We start from the raw sequence: 12613 nt of genomic DNA, 5'->3' as shown, positions 1-12613 counted from the left end.
ATTTGGACTTGGTTTGTATGTGCTTTTAGACCTGCTTCCTGCCAGAGTCAGTAATTCATACAGAGTTGAATAGTTAGACCAGGTCTGTAACTAGATGTCAATAATATTTTGTCTAATTTATTCATGTATTAGGTCTTTAATGAATGAGAAATGGAGGATTTGTACAATGTTGTTATTTCGTGTTTATATGGAAAAACAATTCTGAAATATCTAGATAGGATTCTGTATTGAACATTGATGTTCACTGATGTGGCCCTTCCACTGAAATGATGGAGGCAGCAGTGGCCCACAGGCCCCTGAGTTAGACACAGTTAATTAATTGTAGCTGTGTGTGTTAGTCTGAATGGTCATCTGTTTGGATGGGATTGGCTCCAGTTTCCCAGCTTGATTGTGATTAAGCATTGGGAAGATGAATGAATGAATGAATGAAATGGGGGGGATTTAAGTTCACTGCTTTGACATTTACTGCTCTGAAAACAAGAGTGAACCAGCAGTATAAGCCTTGTTTTGTCTTTTGATTCTTGTCTTTTGATTCAAGCCTTGACATATGAACAAAGAAAACTCCACCTGACGATCTCAGGGTGCTGGTCGGCTCAGGCAGGATTTCTTTTGTGTAGCTGTGAGTCGTGTAATATCCCATACGAGCTATAAAACAGATCAGTATCTTAAAATCCATTCAATACATAGGTTACCTGTAGAGAGAAGTCGTGAGGCTGCTGACGTGACCATCTGTTAGATCCAGAACAAATCTTAGCTGCTTAGTTCTGAATCAGCTGGAGTTCAGGGACTGATTTATGATTATTACAGGGAAAAGGGTGATGTACAGAAATGAAGTACTCAGGGATTCTAGGCATTAATGACATTCCCTGTGTAAAGTGGAGATGATACCAAAAGGTCAGGACATTTGTGACATTATTGTGGTTCAACATAAGGTTTAATGGACGTAAACATCATCATGTAAACATTTTTCTGGGTAAAATCAGTTTGACAGTTTTGACGTGAACATGAAAAATCAAATTTAATTTATTATTATATATGTGTATATATATATGCACATATAGATGTATGTATACGTCTATATTTTATATTTTATATATATTTGATATATATTTGATATATATTTGATATATATTTCACATATATTTTATATATATTTCATATATATTTACATATATTATATTTATATATATGCTAAACCAGCCACTAGGGTACAGAAGCCAGTGCTACTATACTCATACTATGGTGCCGGTTGTGTCAGGAAGGGCATCTGGTGTAAAACTTTTAGCCAAATCAAATATGAAAATCATTAAAACGATTACCATACCGGATCGGTCGAGGCCCGGGTTAATAACGGCCGCCAACAGGGGGGCTAACAGGGGGACTATTGATTCGGACAAAAAGAGAAAGAATAGTGTTGTGTTGGTCTGAAGTTTGGAACTCTGAATGTAGGTACAATTACAGGAAAAAGTAGAGAACTTGCTGATGGAGAGAAGAATAGTAGATATTTTGTGTGTGCAGGAGACCAGGTGGAAGGGCAGCAAGCCTAGAAACATTGGAGGAGGCTACAAACTGTTTTCTCATGGTACAGATGGGAAGATAAATGGGGTAGAGGTGATCCTAAAGGAAGAGCATGTAAGAAATGTGGTAGAGGTGAAAAGAGAGTCAGACAGGTTGATGTGTGTGATGGTAGAAATAGAGGGAGTGATGATAAATGTTGTTAGCGGTTATGCCCCACAGGTGGGCTGTGAGCTGGAAGAAAAGGAGAAGTTCTGGACTGAGCTGGATTGCATGATTGAGGGTATCTCCAGGAGAGAGAGAGTGGTGATTGGAGCAGACCTAAATGGTCATGTAGGGGAAGGGAACAGAGGAGATGAGGAAGTGATGGGCAGGTTTGGTGTTAGGGAGAGAAACGTAGAAGGACAGGCAGTGGTAGATTTTGCAAAGAGATTGGAAATGGCTGTTGTAAACACCTATTTCCAAAAGAAAGAGGAACATAGGGTGATGTACAAGAGTGGAGGCAGGTCCACACAGATAGATTATATTTTATGTAGAAGATGTAATCTGAGGGAGATTAGAGACTGTTATGTGGTGGCAGGTGAGAGTGTAGCCAAACAACATCGCATGGTAGTGTGCAAAATGACGATGGAGGTGACAAAAAGGAAGAGAGTGAAGACAGAGCAGAAGATTAAGTGGTGGAAACTAAGGAAAGAGACATGTTGTGAAGACTTCAGGAAGGAAGGAAGGACAGTTCTGCGCCGTGTTGAGGAATTCCCAGATGATTGGGAGACTACAGCTGCAGTGATGAGGGAGACAGGTAGGAAGGTGCTAGGTATGTCCTCTGGGCAGAGAAAGGAGGACAAAGAGACCTGGTGGTGGAATGAGGAGATCCAGGAGAGTGTGCAGAGAAAGAGATTAGCGAAGAAGAGATGGGACAGTGACAGAACAGAAGAGAACAGACTGGAGTACAAAGAGAGGACAAGGGAGGTGAAGAGGGAAGTGGCCAAGGCCAAACAAAAGAAGAAGATATTTCTTCTGAAATACTGAAATACCAAAACCAAACACCACAATGTCTCTTGAAGGAATAACATTCAGTTATTTGCACAAGGTCCCTTTCAACAAGGATAGAACCTCAAGCTGAAACAGAGCACTAGAGTGGGGAGAGGAGAAGGGGGGCTTTGCACTTAGTCAAATACTAAAAGTGGACAGGTGGGTGGACGTCCCTACATGCATGAGAAAGAGCCATCTGTTGTGGAGAGGGAAGGGAGTTAGGAGTGAAGTAAAAGTAGGAATGTGAAACACTGTTGATACCAACAGCTGTAAATAAATGTAATAATGATAATACACTACGCAAGGATGCAGTAACAGCAACGGCTCCATTTAAATGTCGTTGTCTGGGATTTATGGTCGCCGTGAAGATGGAGTTATTAGTTGCATCCTTCATAGGGTTCCATTCAGTCCATTCTATATCTGTGTGTTGGCCATTGGTTAGAGCAGAAAATTATACATTAGTGTATTTAGAAGCCACATGGTATCATATGGTGTCTTTCTGGTGATATTTCAATCAGAAGTTCAAGAAAAGGTTCCAAAAAAACATCTGTGAAAAAATGTCAAAGTTGTTGACAAGCTTTATTGTTTTTCAGGAGGTTTTTTTATTCTTGCCTAAATTTGAATTAATTGAAATTTTGACCCATTTATTAGATTTCTGTAACATGGTCTTGAAAACCTTACAGTACTCGACTTTACGATTGGTTGAAACCCTAAACACAACCTTGATTGTCAGGTAAACACTTTAGACTGTGAGTGAAAGAGAAACTGTAAAAGACAGAAAGGAAATGGTGCATTCACGGCCTTGAATTTTTTCCAGCTACATTTCCTACAGCCGTCTTTAATACCGTCTGTATTTAACCGATTGTTAGAAGTTTGCCACACACTTTCCATCTGTTTTTGAACACATCGGTCTGACCTTCGTTTCTGTGGAAACCTGTGGAAACCTTTTGTGACTTCAGGTCTTTCTGGTGATATTTCAATCGGAAGAAAAGGTTCCATATAAACATCTGTGAAAAAAATGTCAAAGTTGTTGACAAACTTTATTGTTTTTCAGGAGGTTTTTTTATTCTTGCCTAAATTTGAATTAATTAAAATTTTGACCCGTTTATTAAATTTTTGTAACATGGTCTTGAAAACCTTACATTACTGGACTTTACGATTGGTTGAAACCCTAAACACAACCTTGATTGTCAGGTAATCACAGTAGACCTCTCTCTCTCTCTCTCTCTCTCTCTCTCTCTCTCTCTCTCTTTTTCTTGGCTCTTTTAACCACACCTGTCAAACTGTGTTGGGTTTTGTTAAGAAAGGGAACAGAGACCATGCAGCTCTGGCCTGATGGCTCCATCTGTGAGTTAAAGAGAAACTGTAAAAGACAGAAAGTAAATGGTGCATTCACGGTCTTGAATTTTTTCCAGCTACATTTCCTACAGCCCTCTTTAAAACCGTCTGTATTTAACCAATTGTTAGAAGTTTGCCACACACTTTCCATCTGTTTTTGAAATTTCGACCCATTTATCAGATTTTTGAAACATTACAACATTACCTGAAACAACCTTACAGTACTGCACTTTACAATTGGTTGAAACCCTAAACACAACCTTGATTGTCAGGTAATCACAGTAGACCTCTCTCTCTCTCTGTCTCTCTCTGTCTCTCTCTCTCTCCTAGTGTATATACATATACACACACACATATAAACATATATGTAATTAATTTATATATACACATATAAATATATATGTATACCAGTCATATATATGTATATGTATGTATATATATATATGTGTGTGTATGTATTTACATGTATATATGCATATGTATATATATCTATATGTGAATATGTATGTGTATATATATATATATGTATATATCTATATCAAACAATTTACTGGAAGAAGTAAATAAAATGCAGTTGTGTAAAGGAACCCAGATTGAATGCAAATTTTCTTGGATGGAGGCCCCCTACAGGCATGGTTCCAGGTGTGCTGTAGTGAAAAACGATGGTTAAAGCCATTAATGGTCCGGGTTGTTATTTTTCACACTAATTGCTTTTGTGAATCTGTTGCTATCGGTTTTCGTATGTTGCACATAACAATGGAAAGGAAACGAGAATTGTTCTTCTAATACTTCATGCTGCCGTAATTACACATAAACAATGGGTTTAGTGTTTAGGTAGAATGCAGTAGAACCTTTTAAAGTACTACAGCGTTTATAGAAACGCTTTGTCAGGGGAATGCCCTTGTGATCATGTGACGGTTTTTGAGTTGTGGGTTGTTATTTACCAAGGATGTGACCAAAATGATAATGAAGATCTCTAGACAATTAGGCTTTGCAACGTTTATATTCACTTAATGATGAAAACACTGCAGTTGTCAGTGTGCTAAGGTCTTTTTCTTCTTCTTTCTTTCCATTTGTTAGATTTCAGTGGTTTTCACATTTGGTTGGGTCTGCAGCAGGAAGTTGATAAGACACCAAATGGCTTTTCCGAGCACACAGTCACATAGCCCCACACATTCAGAACAATGGGAGATCTCCCAATCTACCTTCTCACAGGGAACCCCGCAGCCATCCATTCCTTTTGATCTACATGACCACCTGTGGTTGACTGGACTTCATGGCTCAATCCACTTCCCGTGTGATAACCCCCCACTGAGCAACAAAAGGTTCTTCCAACACTGCTGAATCATGGAACAACAGTGCCACATAGTGGCGACTGCAGGCATCACATGATACAAGAACAATATTATGATTGGCCACAAGAGGCCTAGCCTCTCTCTTCCATTGGCCTACAAGATTTAAACACACACCCGGGAAGTCAAAAACCACTCCCCCCATACAGGTATATAAGCATAAACAACTAACAATACTTTAGAAGTTATTCTTGAGAAGTCAGAAGTTATTCTTGATAAGTTAGAAGTTATTCTTGAGAAGTTAGACGTTTTTCTTGAGAAGTTATAAGTTATTCTTGAGAAGTCCGAAGTTATTCTTGAGAAGTCAGAAGTTATTCCTGAAAAGTCATAAGTTATTCTTGAGAAGTTATAAGTTATTCTTGAGAAGTCCGAAGCTATTCTTGAGAAGTCAGAAGTTATTCCTGAAAAGTCATAAGTTATTCTTGAGAAGTTATAAGTTATTCTTGAGAAGTCCGAAGCTATTCTTGAGAAGTCAGAAGTTATTCTTGAGAAGTCAAAAGTTATTCTTGAGAAGTCAGAAGTTTTTCTTGAGAAGTTAGAAGTTATTCTTGAGAAGTTATTCTTGAGAAGTCAGAAGTTTTTCTTGAGAAGTTAGAAGTTATTCTTGAGAAGTCAGAAGTTATTCTTGAGAAGTCAAAAGTTATTCTTGAGAAGTCAGAAGTTATTCCTGAAAAGTCATAAGTTATTCTTGAGAAGTTATAAGTTATTCTTGAGAAGTCCGAAGTTATTCTTGAGAAGTCAGAAGTTATTCTTGATAAGTTAGAAGTTATTCTTGAGAAGTCAGAAGTTTTTCTTGAGAAGTTAGAAGTTATTCTTGACAGGATTTGCGTCTTAACTACTGTTGTACGAGATTTCCTTGAATACTTCTCTAGTCGTTTATTTTGCTTTATTGTTGGATCTGTTTTGTTTGACGTTTGTTATTAAAACAAATCGACCATCTACCGGATGCTTCCACTCCTTGCCTGAAGACACCTCGTACAGCAAGAATCTTTCACATTTCAGAGTCTGTGAAGCTTCAGCACCTGAGCTGGATTAGCCGTTAAGGCTAACAGTTGTCTTCTAGCAGGGACACCAATTATTATAGAAAGCATTAATTGAATTAGATTATGTAAATGATCTGATTTAATATTGTAAGATGGTTGATGGAGGAAGGTGTGTTGCTTATTCGGAGTTGAAGCACAAATGAATTCTGGCAAATCTGGCCTGGGTGTCACCATTAAAACCTACTGACAGCTCATTTTCCCCGTTGGCCTGCAGAAGACAATGGGATGGATTTTTTTTTTAGACTGTAACCTCATTAACATCATTGTTGGGATGAAGACAGTGGTGAAGTTTCTGCGTTATTATGCTGATTGTGTTTTTTTCCCTCTCTCTCTCTCTCTCTCTCTCCTTCTCTCTCTCTTCTCTACTTTCAATTTACCATTTTAATTAGATTCCCCTCTTTCCAAACACTGACAATGTGGACGTGCATTTGACTCATGAATCTAGCTCCCACATATCCATCACCTCCTACATGCATCAGGCGGGGGAGGCGAGGAAAAAGTGGAGGGAGTGCAAAGACAGGTAGAGGGTGATGTAGGTCTGTATGCAAATTTGCCATACGTCTTCCTTTGCCATACATTACCAGTGTTGACAAGGGTACGTTTCCTGTGTGGGTCAAATAGGACAAACTGTGTGAGAGGAAATTCACTCATTTACACATTTCACATGCAGGGTCACAATGTGGAAGAGCGCTCTGTGCTCGCATTGGCTGGCTGGTTAGATTCCCAGTCTTTCTGATTGATGTTTGAATGTTTTCCTCCATCTGTGAATGAGTTTTCTACCAGTATTTCCTTTTGCTCCTCTTCTGCGTATACAGGCAGTTATGTATGTTTTTGTACAAAATGCTTCAATGGCATAAAAGCTCTGCTCACTTTCTGTTCAGCTGACAATGTCAACTATGGAGAAAAGTAGATTTTAATTATCTTCATTTCATGTAAGTTTTAGTTATTTCTTCTGTAGATTTGTTCACATTGGTAAAAGCCGGTAACTTGCATGGAATTCCAACTTTTGGCGACCTTTGGGAATTCCATGCGTCCAGAATCCTTTTTTTCTTTTTTTTGAGGCGCCGCTTTCAGATGTACTAGTATCAATTACAGCGTGCACGTGATCCGGTGGGGCATTTGGGAATTGCGTTGGGAATTGAAGTAAAGCGATAACAATACACTGTCATGTTTGGCCTATGGCTCAGCTGTTTAAATACCTATAACACATTTTTTTGTCATTAACATTTTTACATGTACATTGTGTTTGTTTTAGTGAAGTTATTTGAAAAAATCAAAGCAAGTTTACCACTACAAAAGGTATACAATTTTACAATTTTTACTTTTTTTTTTTTTTGACTGACTCGGTAATTTTGCTGGTGCAAGTAAATTTGGTTTGATGCAAGGATTTTTTTTTGTGTGTGTGTGCACTAGTGCACCTTGACCAAAAAAAAAGTAATTTCAGCCATGTGTAATCATTGTATTGCTTGGTGTCCGAGCTGTGCCGTACTTGACAAGTACACATGTAAAAGACTGATTTTTTTTTGGAAACATTTTGTTCACTGAGACAACAAACCTTCTTTAGAGTGATAAAAAAAATTATTGTTGAAAAATTTTGTTCCTCAGCAAGGGTTTTGGTCCCACGACACTTGTGGTAACCACAAAAAGGTCATCAGCCGCCCTACGGGCCTATAGAGGAAGGCCAATTAACACATCCACACACTGGGAAGCTGCATTATTTATTCAGAATCTGGTCTCAGGACGAAAATGGAAACGAGGGGAGGAGGTGACGAGCACATGGGAAGAGATGTAGCGGATCAATAAAAATAGAGTGTAATTACTGTTAGCATGCCGTCTTCTCAGGACCAAATCCTCAGCGAATGGCTGATGGAAACTGGCAACACCTTGAGCTGGCAATTGTGTTCCACTGTTCACAAAGAGGCTGTGATTAATCTAAGCAGGATCAGTGGAAGAGAAGCCTTACTTGACAAGGCCCACATGTTTTATGATGTATAATGAAAGAAGTGCATTCATCAAAAGCCCTTGATTAGCATAAAGGAGAAAAGTGGCAGCTTTGAAAAACCTCCTATCTTGTTAGGATGTCATTGAACATATCGTACGGCGGTGTGTATTTCAGTCATGCTAATTAGCACCGCTATACAAAAAGATGTTAACAGGCTTCAACCACAAACACCTGGTTCTCACACCAATGGTAGAAAATGCAATGAAATTCCTGCACTCACAAATGATTAACATCATTAGTCAGTAACTGCCCCAACTAACTTGTTGTGCTTTGCCTGTGATGTTGTGATTGGATTTGCTCTTTTGAATCAAAAGCGTAAGGCTGTTCCAGTTGGATCAGAAAAACAGTTAGATTAATCATTCTGGGTTGTTGGCTGTAATTAGGCTGGGATTAAAAAAAACAGACCACATTTATTTACAATTTCGACCTCCTCAACGTCCTGAAAGATTGTTGGAGCCAATCCCAGCAGTTAATGGGTGGTCAGGCCTTCCCTGGAAAATGCCCAACTTCTTTAAATAGCCACTAAATAAAAAAACATTCACACTAAGTCAGTTGATAGTGAACAATCATCCTGATCCTGCATCTATTGGGACTAAGTGGGAAAATCCATGAAAACCCATGGATACACAGGGAAAAATACAAATCCAAAAACAAAGACTTGGCTTTTTTTTCTACAGTAGTTCAATCTATAAAAAGGGGGCGCTGAAGAAAAAAGATTTGGGAACCAAACCTTCATTCAACAGCCACTCATAGTACAGTATGTCATCTGCATACAATTTACATGCAAACAGGTGTTTGCGTTATATTCTTGTATGACGTTTTTTTTTTTTTTTTTTTTTATTTTTTTTCAAACGGACATTTTATACTCTTTGAACACATACAGCATGTACTGCCCCTGTAGATCTTATGTTCTGGGGAGGTTGGAGATCTATTTCCATTGCACCAAAAAAAAAAAAAAAAAGTGAATTTCAATTCAGTGGATTTTTTAAATCTTTTTTTAAAATAAAGACAAATAACAAAATAAATAAATAAATTACTAATAAATAAAAGACATTTACGTGCAAGTGTAAATGTGGTATTTTCCAAAGTATTTGATAAGATACGGTAGAAAAACATTTACTAAAACCAACCGATACACTTCCTGTCCCCACACCCCTTGCCCTCCCTCCCCTGCCTGCCCCATCCACACATGTTGTAAATAAGGATAAGTGAGCGCTCTCTACCTTTACTTGAGTCTCACCACTTACCTGAGGCAGAAACATGAATCAGAACACAGGCAGGTTGTCTTGCCTTTGACTACTACCCACCGTTTATCGATCGCCCCTAACACGAGCGGTGGTCAATACAATCAGACCCAGTTAAAAGATCCGTTTTGAACCCAGCCGGTTGGTTCATTTAGGGCAGTGTAATTGGACTGCCGTGGGAGAAGAATAAATCACAATTGGAGAACCGGGGAGACGGCGATGTCATTGGTGGAAAAGTGAATCTGTGAAATCTGTTCAACACTTTTCGTTGTCTACTAAAAGTTGTTTTTGGCAGTTAGTTGTGAAGAAGTTGAAAATCTGAACTTTTTAGGATTCTATTGAACCTCGTGACTATAGGGTTCATACTTTAGGTTGGTGGGGGGATTGGTCAAATCAATCCCAGGGGGCCATCAGGCCAATGGGGTGGTGCACTCTGGACAGTTCACTAGTCCACCACCAGACCATACACTGTATAGATACTAAGAAACAGTTACACTTAAGTCATGTTTATGCTTAGTGTTCGATTTGAACTACTGGCCTAGAACCTAATCCCAGTAGTCAACCGGTGAAGGCGGTGTGCACCCTGGACAGTACCCAAGGCCAAGTGTACAGACCACGTTTTTGGACTGTGGGAGTGAAAAGAACAAAGGAAACCAAATTAGAAGAACAGTGATTAATGTTACTTAGCATTTTTTTGGGAAAAAGAATTGTAGTTCATTCATAGAAGGGAGCTTTGTTTAGTTCCTTTTCTGTTGATAACTATGTTATTTTAAAAGCTGGGTTTGCATTTCTTGTTAGCAAAATATGCTGACTGGACTGTCAGTAACTGCACCAATTTCACAGGTATAAAGTAGAGTATCATTTTTATGGTGAGAATTCAAAAATCCTCAGTCACCTGCTGTGCCAAGAACATCACCACAACCTGCATTAAATCAAGACCCGGAGGCCGGGTCAGTGGCTCGGAAAGTGTGTGGTGTTAAAACTGTTGGATCTTTACACAGGGAAGGGCAGGGACGTCAGCACCGATGATGTTTTTATTTTGCTAAAATAATACAAGTGAAGAGAACTAATCAGTTTGGAGTGATCAATAACAACAGCAGAGACCTCTCCTCTCCGTCTGGACGTAGACTCAAATGTCACTGTCCACCCCTCAAGTTGCTGAAAAGGACAGCACATACTTCACTGTCAACCTGAGAAGAAACAAAAAATATCTGTTTTTTCAGCACAGCCCACGCCAGCTGTGGTGGTCATGAGTGGAAGAAAACACGCACAGTCAACAGTACCAACGGAAAGCGAATGTGCGGAATCAATGACCGAGGAACTATTTAGTCAACGCACTCACGCCCCAGTGTCTTCATCATCATTTTCATGACCTCTTTAAAAGCTTTACAAGAAATGTTAGGAATCAAAAAATGTGAAAGTGACCTCTGCTCTGACCACATGACTCACTATTCCACAGTGAGTCAGCAACGACAGAAAGGAAACAGGTGAAAATTAAACTTGAACTTGATTTTCAAACCTTCTGTTTCAAATTAAAACTTATATTAAAGACAAAGGTGAGAACCTGCGGGATGACTAAACCTTTCAACCTTGAATAATCTCATTGTTACGGAAGTTAAAAAAGTTTTTCTTTGTGCTGTGAGAGATGTACTGGCATCAGTGGTGTTTTGCAATCTGAAGTTGTATTTTAGTCCCAAACTACAATGGAGAAAAACTTTGTATCTTTCTTTGAGTGTATCTTTTTTTATCTTTTGTGACTTTCTATCAATCCATATATATTTTATTTTACAGTTCTTTTGTGCTACAATTCATGTGAGCGCTGCAGAAGTAAAGTATCTTATTGGGTCAAACGCATGATGACGCCAGTCTGTAGCTGTACTGATTTCTGATAATAATAAATAATTAACATATATTTAACCACAATTATAACATATTATCTTATCCAGCAGTTGTAAAAAAAGAATACATTTACTGCTTCAACTTAATGAGCAAATTATTAATTATCGTTTAAATTTAAGTTCTTGACTGTAAGTTTAAACGGTGTTAGTCCTTAGACAAATCAGCTCAGTAGTAAATGCACAATTGATTGAGTCTGCGATTGATTGTGTTCATCACACTGGCTGCAACGAAGCCAGGTTTGATAATTGATTGATGTTCCATTCAGGGAACTGACTTTTGAACCTAAGTGACAAACAGAAATCCCAGCACGGATGCGTGTTATGTACCTCCAGTACATTAGTTTAGCTTATTACCTGCAATGAAGTGGCCGCTGTGTTCCGTAGTCCAGTCGAGTGGGTGTTCGTCATTAGTCACTGCTGGGGTTGCTGTTGATTTTCACAGTGTGTGGGCCGTGGATCTATTATGAGACATAGCCGATCCTCACACTCTCAGTTCATATTAATACATCAGAAAAGGCCGGCTGACAGCTAGGTGTTTTTTAGAACAGGATCTTTTTTATTATAGTTCTCACTGTGATCCTTGATTAGCCCATTCAAAGTTTGCTGTTTGTTGTTGTCAAGTAGACTAGTGATTTTTTTTTCTTTGTTCACCCTCAGTGTGTAACTACTCTATATGGAGTACTGTTTGGACCTTTGTCTACATTTTTTTTAAAATAAAGGAACAGAAACATTACCTTTTCATCAGCCCGTCATTGATCAAATTTAATTATTTTATTTGTCATTTTAAAATATTGCTAACTGGTAAATGGTAACTTAACAGAATAATTGATTTTTCATCACATGAAATTTATTATTAAAATCTTAGAAAGATGTTAATAAGAATGAATTTTGTAATTACACAGCTAGTGTGTCAGTAGAATTTTCAGACTGTGTAGTGTCTGTTATGAAGCTGGCTGTGAATTTACCTCGATTAATCAATCAAAATAATCATATTCTTATTGTTCACGAATAATCGTGATTAATCACAATAAATCAATATTGCTTGTTATGTAAGTAAACTTTTTTTTTTTTGTACATTGCTGGAGAGTGTTTCACACCTTTCTTATATTTGTGACCAAATGATGGGATTATTAACATGATCAAATGTTACGAAAAATATGAAAAGTCAATATATTCTTTAACCCTAATG

This window comes from Cynoglossus semilaevis, chromosome Z, assembly GCF_000523025.1.
Source record: "Cynoglossus semilaevis isolate Cse_v1.0 chromosome Z, Cse_v1.0, whole genome shotgun sequence".
Classification (NCBI taxonomy): domain Eukaryota; kingdom Metazoa; phylum Chordata; class Actinopteri; order Pleuronectiformes; family Cynoglossidae; genus Cynoglossus; species Cynoglossus semilaevis.
The sequence above is the reverse complement of the archived record's forward strand: the minus strand, read 5'-3'. Positions refer to the sequence as shown.